The sequence below is a fragment of the Mirounga leonina genome, unplaced genomic scaffold, assembly GCF_011800145.1.
Source record: "Mirounga leonina isolate KUSES-001 unplaced genomic scaffold, KU_Mleo_1.0 Mir_175, whole genome shotgun sequence".
NCBI lineage: Eukaryota > Metazoa > Chordata > Mammalia > Carnivora > Phocidae > Mirounga > Mirounga leonina.
Window position 1 is genome coordinate 22,733,702 of NW_023270453.1, and position 8,024 is coordinate 22,741,725.

Sequence of the window (8,024 nt, forward strand, 5' to 3'; positions counted from 1 at the left end):
TCGGGGGCTGCAGGAGGGAGCGCATCCCGGCCGGTGCCGCGCTCAGCTAGCCCGCGCCCGGCTTCTGCTTTGCGCCCCGCCACCCGGCAGGCTGGAGCGGGCGGGGGGCGGGGCCGAGAAGCCCCGCCCAGCGCCGAGGCCCCGCCCCCGGACCACTGCTCCGCCCGGGACGCGCCGGCGGCGGTGGAGGCCCGGGCGCAATTTGGAGCTTCAGAGACTACCTGGACGCGCCCTCTCGGACACCCTGGGCTCCAGCCCTCTCGGCTCCAGGGCCATCATCATTATGCGCCTGGATGCTGCAGCGACCGGTCGGCTCTGAGAGCCATGACAGGACTGAGGTGCCTGCCCCAGGACCTGCTCCTAGAAGACGGATCCCCGGCCCTCCCGGACCAGGGCGGAGCAGCAGGTGCGCGGGCCGAGCAAGTGGATCGAGGAGGCGCGTGGACCCTGGCCCTGCTGCGCAGAGGGGTTCCCGGGCGTCGAGGGAAGTCTGAGGGGAGAAGAGGGCGTGCTTTGCTGACAGTCGGCTTGCCATTCGTCAGGGTCACAGCCCTGGCGGCTGGAGAGGGTTGGCCAAGTATGATTACCATTTTAGAGTCCGGGGAAACAGGCTCAGGGATGACAGGCGTCTGTCCCAAGGGCCCACGCAGACCTGTCTCCTGACCCTTTCTACCATGTCACACCACCTGTCTGTGCACCTGGCGTTGCCCTGGGATGTCAGGGACCCATCTCTGACGCTGGCAACGTGGCTCCTGTCGGAGATAAGAAGATTCGGGAGAGGCGGGCTGGGGGACTGGAAAGAGGAACCCGGGTCCTGTCCCCAGCAGCTCCTGCTGAGGAGCAGTGAGATCCAGGGGTCACTTACAGTAATGGGACCTGCTGGGCGCTGGACACTCTGTGGGAGCTTTATGCACCCCCAGGTTCACTGAACCCCCAGCACAGCACAAGAAAAGCACAGAGGAGAGAGGGCTCAGTGAGCAACAGTCCCAGGTAGGCAGGGAATTGGACCCGTGTCCTCTCTCCACCTCTGCCCCAGACTTCCTCACCGCAAGTAGGTGCCCCATGGGTGTGGACTCTCCAAAGAGGCCAGCTTCTCTCCAGCGGATGCTCAGAGTCCACTGCCCTGGGTTCTGCTTGTTCCTGAGACTAAAGGCATCTGGACAAGTCCCAGAAACCTGGGGTACCTCCAAGGGGCAGGGGCCTCCATGACCCACAAACATTTCCAGGGCTCCCACCCAGAGGCAGCCCTGGACCGAGGGGTCTCTGCAGAGCCAATGGGGTGAAGACCACTGATCAGCGCCCCAGCCCAGGTCCCAGACACCAGGCCTGCACCTGCTTGTCAGGGCAAGACTCAGCCAGGAGCCCTGGAGGCGGGCTGTTGGCACAGCACTGTCTGGGTGCATGTTGATACACACAGGGTCACAGGAAGTTCTTCTTAGAGTCTAGCTTAGAAGGGGATTTGTTCCAGACAGTCTGGTTCTCCTTAGAGCTCTGCTGGGTGGGGCCCCACTCCACCTGCAGCACCCACCCACAGTCACAGGAGGCATCTCTCCAGGCTCCGAATGCAGCACTAAGCCTTGGTGGCCCCTCTGTCTCCCTGCCCAGCACAGGCATAGTGGGTTTCCACCTCCCAGCCTCCACTCATGCTGTTCCTTCTTCACTCATGCTGTTCCTCCCACTGAGAATGCCTTTTCCTCAGCACCCCAACCCTCCCGCCACCCAGACACCTGCTTCAGGGCTTTCCGGAAGGAATTTATCAAGAACAGCAGGAAACTAATATGCTGAGGGCAGGGGAATGAAGCCAGGGACAAGGACAGATTACTAGCTGACCCCCTCCCTCCAGCCACCACCCAACTGTCAAGTGAGGGGTGGGTGCAAATCTGGGGACACCCAGGATGGCAGACTTGGAACATTTACTCACCAGTGTATCCCCAGCACCTAACAGAAACTGGCTGATACTTGACACTTGATAAAGGTCAGCTGGTGGAAGGATGTAAACAGACGGAGAGGGCAAGGAAGGCTTTCTGGAGGAGGTGAGGGTCAGGCAAGCATCCCGAGAACAGCAGCAGCAGAGAGTATGGGGCAGGGGTGGAGGGCAGAGGCCCGTCTCCGAGAGGGAGTGCACCCTCGGGGCCCAGCCTGGGCGTCTTGTTCCTTCTTGGTAAAATGGAGACCTCAGTCGTGGTGCTCAGCTTTGCTGAGATGTCACGTCCATACCATGCCTCTGAGCCATTTAGCACGTAGAATTCAGTGGTTTCCAGTATACTCACAGTGCTGTACAGCCTTCACCACAGTGGATTTTAGAATATATTCATCACCCCAAAAAGAAGTCCCATCCCCATTAGCAGTCATCCCCCATTCTCCCCTCCCCCAGCCCCTGGCAACCTCTAACCTGCTCTCTGTCTCTATAGATTTGCCTGTTCTGGATGTTTCATGTAAGTGGAATCATAGAATACGTGGTCTTTTGCAACCAGCTTCTTTCACTCAGTGTCACGTCTTCAAGGATCATCTATGTTTTGGCAGGCTCGGAGCTTTGTTCCTTTTTATGGCTGAGTAATGTTCGCTGTGTGGATGGACCACCTTCTGTTATCCACTCGTCTGTTGAGGGACGCTGGCTTGTTTCCGGCCTTCAGGTTATTGTGAATAACGCTGCTGTGAACGCTCATTCACAAGTTCTCACGTGAACACGTCTCCTTTCTCTCAGGCATATATCTGGGAGGGGAATTGCTGGGTCACACGGTCACTCCATGTTTAGCCCTTTACAAAGAGTCCTTTTGAAGGTTGAATTTGGGCGTTTCGGAATCTGCCTGTCCATGCTCCTCACACGCAGGGTTGCTGCCTTCCCTCCTGCCCGGGATGTCTGAGAGCTCCTCCCATCTGCCCCTGCCCCAGCCTGCCGTCAGCGTCCAGCCCTGGCTCTCCACTGGCTCCTGCCTCTGTGATCTAGGGACAGTGGTAGAAAGTGACTTGAAAGAAACCAGGCCATGGGAGCACAAGGCTGGTGGTTGTCCCTGCACCTTGAGAGGGTCACCCACCTCCTGCCCTGTCCAGTCTCACCTCCTCTGTCAAGAAGAAATACATCAGCAAGTCTCTCTGCCCAGCCAGACCTCCCCGGGGGCGAGGGGGGCTTCACTTTCAGGGTCCAACATGGCTCAATCCCCCTTCACCCAGTCTGGGCTCCCTGCCAAGGCCGGATGGCCAGGCAGAGGTCCGTCTGTCCACCTTCCCTAGGCCAGCCGTCAGATATTGAGCTAGTCAGGTTTGTTGTGCTGGTGGGAAGGGAGGAGGGAGAACTGGGGAGAGGAGGTGGGCTGAGCTTCAGCCTGCTGGACCAAGTAAACACCATCCGTGGGGGAGATGACGGGGAGGGCCAGAGCAGAGTGGGACAGAGAGGGCCCGTCTATGGAGGGAGTCTTGGGGAGGAAGGTCATGGTGAGGGGAAGGCCCAGCCTGGCCTCACAGACCCATGACCCAGCTGCCCAGCTACGTCCGAGTGCCTCTGCAGACTGTAATTACTCCTTCGTGGGTAATTGTGATCCCCATCTGTCTCCTCCCCCTATCCATGAGCTCTGCAAGGGCAGGGATGGAGTCAGTCTTGATCCTTTCTGTGGCTCCACATCTAAACACGGTAAGCACCCATGAATGTTTGCTGAATGACCGGTGGACTGGCTCTGTGGGGGCAGGGGGTGTGTGTACATGTGCAGCTGAAAGAGCCTACGTGAGCGCCCCTCCCCCACACTTCTCTCCACCTCTTTCGTAGCCTGTCCCCTCCACAGGGTGGGCACCCCCAGCGCAAGCCCCCACGGGCAGCGGGGTGGGGTGTGTAAGCAGCTGCCCCGCTCCGGAAAGTGATTACTAACACTGTGCCTCCCTCCCTCCACGGGGGACAGCTGGGGGAGATTTCACACATGCGGGGCTTCTAGGAACTCCATTCCCTGGAACCACACCCCTACCCCCTAGACCCACTCCCGCAGTCTGCTGGGGTTCTGAAGCCTACAGGGGGGCCAAGGCGAGGGGGCTGCGGCCGAGGGCAGGCCCAGCTGTCCTTGATTTGTGTGGGGTTTTCCACTTCAGATGCCGGATTTGCCTGAGCACATAGAAGATGCAGTTTCCTCCCGGAGTGGGACCCCTAGGAGACGTCTACCCACGATCCACCCCCGCCCCGGGAGCCCACTATTCCCACCTCACCCTGGTAGGGAGCGCTGGGGGGGGGGGGGGGCGCGTGCAGCCCAGCTCAGTGCTGAGAGGTCCCTGCTGTCACCCAGCTCTGCCCCCTCCCAGCAGGGGACCTTGCAGCCATCAAGTCTCCCTGAACCTCACTTTCCTACTTTATAAAGCAAAGATGACACTAGCCCCCATCTCTCTGGGTGCCTAGCTCTCAAACTCTTTATGATAAGGAGGCAGTGGATGTGTGACAGGGACCCCAGCACAGGGGTGCCCTGAAGCTGCTCCTGCCCTGGCAGACCTCACTACTCATAATTCATCTTCCCTGGAGACAAGACTGGAGAGGAAAGACTTTCCTGGGGCCTGGCTTCCTGGTGACCAGCTCCCCCTGGGGACAGTGGGGCACAGAAGGCTTTGCCAAGGCAGACGAGATTCCCAGTGTCAGGAGGGACAGATGAAGAAGTTCCCTTGGCCAGGAGTGGGGAGGAAGGAGGGCGTCCGGGATCAGTAGCCACATGGAAGGGGTCACACACCTGCAGGGAGCCTGCCTGAAGCTGCAGGATTTGCCAAAAGAGGCCAGACCCCTCTCCTGCACGGGTAGGGCCACCAGCTGGCTTCTAGCCACCCTCACTCCTTTCCCTTAGGTCTTCCTGGAGCCATCAGCACAGAGTGGGCAGGGATAACAATGTAGCAATCCTTCCAGGGTGCAAGAGGGGCGCGCTGGCAACAGCCTGTATCCTCAAAATGAATCTAAAGGGTCTCATGCAAACAGGACTCTCTCTGCCTCCACGCCATCCCCACCTCCTCCAGCTTCACAGCCCCAAGCCGGGCCTCTGAAAGCAGACGCAGCTCAGCATCCTGGGGAAGGCTGAGTATCATCTCAATGGTCCCCACATCAGGGCACTGGGGCTCTGGGGCCAGATCTAGCCATCCATGCCCTGCCAAGAGTCCCCAGGGACGACATGGTGACTGTGAGCATGTTCCATCGGGAACGAGGAAACAGATGCAGGCTCAGGAGCCCCGTGCTCTGCAGAGGGCCCTGGACCGCGTGTGCATGTGGGGTGTATGTGTGCGTGGGTGTGCACGGTGGGGGGTGTTCACAGGCTTGCCACCAGTTTCCAGCCACCCTTCCCAATGTGGGAAGCCCCAAGTGTGCAGCTCTCCACACACCGGTGACCTAGGCCCAGAAGCAAGTCCAGCCTGGCCAGTGGACAGGGCACCAGAGAAGGCCACACTCCATGCCCCCTCATTTCCAGGGGAAGCACGCCACCACCACAGTTGGCCAGACAGGCATGCAGCCAGTCTTGTCAGGCTTGGCCCTCAAGGGAGACTCAGAACCCAGCTGCCAGGACTGAGCATCTTGGGGCTGGCGCCTCAAACTCCTCCCCTTCACCAGCCCCCGCCCTAAGCTGCAGGCTTTCTGGTCTGACCAAAGGACCCTGAAAATTGACCCCCCACTCCCTCCTCAGAGAACAGTGACTCTGTCCCCTACACCAGCCCTTGCCATCCTCCCTCTGACTCCAGCTTCCCTGCCCTCCCCACACCTCCAGACACACATCAGGGGTTCCTGGCTCAGAGATGGGGGCCCAGCAAAAATCCACAGTGTCTAGACTAAGGGAACAAAAAGCCACTAGAGTCAGAGGCGGAGGGCGCAGCCCAGGCAACAGGCAGACTGCACCATGGGCGTGCAGAGCCCACAGGGCCCTATCTCCTGCCTACTCCCGCTCCCCAAATGCAGCTGCCAAGCCCTTTGAAGCCAAGAGTTGCTTGTAAACATCGTCGTTGGAGATGAAACATGATAAGACATGAAGACGGGCTGAAGCATGGATAATCTCTGTGGTTTTACAAGGAACAAATCACGCCTGGAGACAGACCTTGGGGGGTGGTGAGGGCTTGGGGTGGAGGGAGCCTATCTGTAGGTAACCCTCGGCCCCTCCCCTCCTGTCAGTCACAGCGGCCCACAACTCTTCTCTGTGCCTCTGGCCCCTGAGTTCTGGTAAGCAGAACCCTAGGGCCAGGGTAGGGTGGTCAGTGGTCCTGGGGTCCCTGCATTTCCCAGACCACGAACACACTCATGCAGATGTGTGGCTTGGCTCACTCATCCCTACAGAGGGAGTGGGCAGAAGGCAGTGGAATCTGATATCCGTTCCTCGGTTCCTCGGGGCTCAGCGTTTGGGAAGGGAATGAGATGAAGGTGCTGTGGTCTCTGACCTGGGCAGGGGTGAGACCTGCAAGGGGACAGCAGGGACCCATTCTGTGCACATGTATAGGAGACCTGCCCAGGGCCCCTTTGGTGGGGGGGGAAGGGGGGAGGAGAGAGCCACCAGAAGAAGCTTCTAGAAGGATTCTGGCACATAGGGAGGGGATGAGGAAGAAGGAACAGCAAACTGGAGAAGCAGGAGCACAGGGGCATGTTTTAGAAAGGAGCCTGGCTGGCCTGGAGGCCCAGGTGCAAGGGTCTGGGTGCCGGGGGTGTGGATAATAGAAACCGCATAGTTATGATGCATGACACTGCTATCATCCGGGGAGTGGAAATCTAGCTGGAGAAATGGGGTCTGTGGGACCAGAGCCAGCAGAGTCTGGGGGAACCACTGAAGGAAGTTTGTGGTCTGACTGTTATTTTGCAAAGATCACAGTGGTTGGGGGAGGCAAACTCGGGGCAGGCAAAGATGCATGGGAGGTGGGAGCCCGGAACCTGGTGCCCCAGGTGGGCCCGGGCGTGGAATGGCCGCAGGGAGGGGGAGGCAGGGGGCGTCGGTGCACGTGGGTCCCGCCAGGCTGCCCTGGAGAAGGGGCTGGAAGCGTCCGGCCAGTACCCGCGCCCCCTGCAACCGTCCCACCCCCCACCTCTGTCCCGCTCCAGCTGACTCGGGCCTCGACTGCTCTCCCTGTGCCCGTCACTTTCGCGAAGCCCACCACATGGAGCCCCTGCACCCTCGGACGCCCGGAGGCCTCAGCCTGTGTCCCGGGTACTGGCATGTTGGGCCGGTGTGGCCGAGGAGCCCGGGGGACGCCGGCACTGACCACGGACCGCCTCGGGGGTAGCGGGGCCCTGGGCCCAAGCGCGGACCCGTCCTCGTCGTCGGAAATGCCGCCGCTGCGCCCCTGGCGGCGCCTCGGGGAACTGCAGGGCCTGGCCGACCCGGCCTGGCTCACGGGCAGCGCGGAGCGAGCTCGCCCCCTTCCAGTGGGTGCTGCGCGCGCTGCCTGCGTCCCTACCTGGGGAGGGGTCCTTGAGCACGGGTGCACTCGGAAGGGGGTCATCGCCCTGGGTTCCCTACCAGGACCTCGTATGAGGGTGGGGGCACGGTGGCTGGCTTGGCGATGACCTTCGCTGACCTCTCTGGGCGCCTCCTCCCACTTGCCGGCCCAGCCCACAAACAGGCCTGGAGTCAGGGAGTTCCTGGGACCTAGCCATCGGCAGCACTCCCACCGGGGTCACGGCTGTCCCTGGCACTTGTCACTCAGAAAAATTGAAAGCCGTGAGTGAGCACAAGCCCCACGCACTGTCAGTTCACTCACGCCCTCCTCCGTGGGCCCCTGCAGGGGATCAGTGGAATCCCAGACACTTGTCTTCTCTCTCCCGCCAGTCCCTTACCCTGGGTGCCCCTGCGTGCACGGGCCTGCCGGCTGCTGGTGACTGGAGTTGACAGAGCACCACCAGCCGTCTGCCCCTGAACAGAACCCTTGGCTGCAAGGCGGTGCCCTGGAGGTTCCACTTGGCACGGAAGGGGGCACTGGTGGGGGATGGCGGGAGCTGGGTTCTCAAAGAGTCTTTTGTTTCTCAAGGAGGAAGCAGGGCTGCAGGCCGAAGGGGATGGTGTAACCCAGCAAGAGGAAGGGGGTGGAGGAAGATTTAT